The sequence below is a fragment of the Lemur catta genome, chromosome 1 (assembly GCF_020740605.2).
Source record: "Lemur catta isolate mLemCat1 chromosome 1, mLemCat1.pri, whole genome shotgun sequence".
NCBI classification, from domain to species: Eukaryota; Metazoa; Chordata; class Mammalia; order Primates; family Lemuridae; genus Lemur; species Lemur catta.
In genome coordinates this window covers 42,166,711-42,170,124 of record NC_059128.1, presented here as the reverse complement: position 1 = coordinate 42,170,124, position 3,414 = coordinate 42,166,711, and positions in this window count along the sequence as shown.

The window sequence follows — 3,414 nt, the reverse complement described above, 5'->3', positions numbered from 1 at the left end:
GACTTAGTGGCTTTTCATCTCCCACGCTGCTGTCCACAGCGTCAGTCTAATCCTAAGGCAGCTCCTCTGGGGCTGTGGGAAGGCTGCCAGTAGCCATTGGCAGGGGAGTGTCTGCTTTTCTCTTGCTCTCTCCTAACAGTGAGAAAGCACTTCCTCAGAAGCCTACAGAAAAATCTCTCTTTGGTCACATGCCCATTCCTAGACCAGTCACTGTCATGGCGGCAGGATAACTCTTTAGATATATCAAATCTACCCTTTGAGCTCTAGGGTGGAGCTCAAACTGCTTTGTACCATTTCTTATGATCTAGATGTTTGTGACCCTCTCAAAATTTATATGATGAAACCTAATGCCCAAGGTGATGGTATTTGGAGATGAGACCATTGGGTGATTAGGTCACTGGGGCAGAGCCCTCATGAATGGGATTAGTGCCCTTATAAAAGGGGCCCCAGGGAGATTGTTTGCCCCTTCCAGCATGTGAAGATGCAGCAAGGTGTTGTCTATGAAGCAGAGAGCCCTCACCAGACACCAAATCTGCTGGCACCTTGATTTTTGGATTTCCTAGCCTCTAGAACCATAGATTTATTTCTGCTCTTTATAAGCAACCGAGTTTATGGTATTTTTGCTATATCAGCCTGAACAGACTAAGCTACCAAGAGGGGAGGGGTGGAATGGATGTTGCTTAATCAACTGCAATGTCCACCCTGCCCTCCCAAAACCTGGTTATAAAGTCGCACATAGTGAATGTAAGCAAGTGTTTGTTGATTGACTAGAACTCTAGATTGTGAAGTGAGTTCTCTTTGGATATAACGGGGTTCAGAAAGTCATCAAAGTAAGGCTAACACTAAGAAAGGCCCCTGGGCTGGGAGCTGGAGGCACTGCATTCTGTTCTTGACTATTTTTGTCACTGACTTTTTGTGGAAGCCTGGGGTATTCTATATGTCAAATGTATTTAATTCCCTCCTTCCCATAGCTCCAAGGAGTTGTTTTAAGATTAAATAAGATATATGTCAAAAGTACTTTAGCTTCTTAGGGAGAAAGAAAATGTGCTATCTATTGTTATTTCATAATATTTTGTAACAAGATGGGAATTTTCCAAGTACATGAAAATCTTCTCGTGTTGCGATAAAAATCTCCTGCTTTTGACAGGTGACCAGAAGTACTGCTTTTTGAACTGAGCCAAAAAAAATAATGGGACTTTGAGCAACATGTAGGGAACCACCCATGTCTCTGGGCTGATAATTGGCCCATCCTTCCTGGGCTTGGACATCTCATTTGATTTAGAGAGGCCTCCATTAGGGAACCTCATTCTTTAGCTTCTCTATCTGTTCTTGGGGGATTTGAGCTTGTTGGAGCAGCAGTATCAGAAAACACAACACTTTTATTAAGTTCATCAAACAGCCGACTCTCTGCACTAGGGGCCAAAATGTGTTGGTCTGTTATCACAGCTCTGTTCCAGGACTTCTCATAGCAGCTGTTTTCAAATACATTCTTGGGCTCATACTTACAGTGTGATGTTAATCCATTTGTTCACTCAACTATCTGTTGATGTGTAATCTTGATCACTATCAAAACCCGACATATTTAGTAGGCCCAGATCCAGGAACAGCACTGAGCTATGCTTTGTTCAGAAGGGATTGCTCAGACATGTTGCCTCTGGGTACAATACTCAGTGGCCCGAGGGAACTGGCTGTGTTTCATTCTCTCATTACTACATATGCCACCTGCAACTTTTATTTTAAAATACACTTCATTACACTGATGATGACCATGTTAGCACAAATCACCATTTTGGACTTTCTATCCTCCAGCTGCCCCAGCAAACTCTTGGGAGAGGCTGACCTAGGAGCACTCTGAGTACTTCACATGGTCAGAAAAACCTAAGCCGAGCAGTAAGAAGTCCAGTGTTTGGGCCAGTATCTATGTCCTACTCATTTATGCTTCACCGTGCTTCCTCAGCTACTGCGTTCAGCAAAAAGTCTAAATTTCTAGATCACATCATTTCCTCCTTCTGTTCTGCCATAATCCTGCTGTGTATTCTGTAACCTGTAAATTACATATAGAACTATTCAGATTTTTTAAATCTTCTTTAGTTTTTTTTGGTGATGATATTTTTTTTTTATTTCAGCGTATTATGGGGGTACAAATGTTTAGGTTACATATATTGCCTTTGCCCCACCCAAGTCAGCTTCAAGTGTGTCCATCCCCCAGACAGTGCACACCACACCCATTAGGTGTGTATATATTCATACCCTCCTCCCTCCTCCCATATGCCCGACACCCGATGAATGTTATTACCATATGTGCACTTAAGTGTTGATCAGTTAGTACCAATTTGATAGTGAATACATGTGGTACTTGTTTTTCCATTTTTGTGATACTTCACTTAGTAGAATGAGCTCCAGTTCTATCCAGGATAATATAAGAGGTGCTAGAGCACCATTGTTTTTTGTGGCTGATTAGAACTCCATGGTATACATATACCACATTTTAGGAATCCACTCATGTATTGATGGGCACCTGGGTTGTTTCCAGATCTTTGCCATTGTGAATTGTGCTGTTATAAACATTCTAGTGCATATATCTTTTTTGTAGAATGTCTTTTGTTCCTTTGGGCAGATGCCCAGTGATGGTATTGCTGGGTCAAATGGTGGTTCTACTTGTAGCTCTTTGAGGTATCTCCATATTATTTTCCACACAGGTTGCACTAGTTTGCAGTCCCACCAGCAGTGTATGAGTGTTCCTATCTCTCCGCATCCACGCCAACATTTATTGTTTTGGAACTTTTTGATAAAGGCCATTCTTACTGGAGGTAAGTGATATCTTATTGTGGTTTTGATTTGCATTTCCATGATGACTGAAGCTGTTGAGCATTTTTTCACATGTTTTTTGGCCATTAGTCTATCTTCTTTTGCAAAGTTTCTGTTCATGTCCTTTGCCCACTTTTTGATAGGGTTGTTTGATTTTTTTTCTTGCTGATTTTCCTGAGTTCTATATAGATTCTAGTTATCAGCCCTTTATTGGATGCATAACATGTGAATATTTTGTCCCATTCTGTAGGTTATCTGTTTGCTATTGTGATAGTTTCCTTGGCCGTGTTATTCTGATAGCTTTTTTTCCAGGAATTTGTGTGTTTATTCAGAATTTTCCAATAGATTGTCCTATAGTTATTTATAATAACATTATGTTGTCTTTTTAATGTTTGTAATATTTAAATGATGAGCAGATATTGAAGGTCACAATATCTGAAGTTCATTCAGTTCTCAGGATACCACAAAGTTTAGTATACATGGATTTATTTTTGTTCTAGTCCACTAATCTATGTGCCTGTTTTTATGTCAATACCATGCTGATTTGGTTACAATATATGCTGATTTGTAGTATATTTTGAAGTCAGGGTGATACCTCCAGCTTTG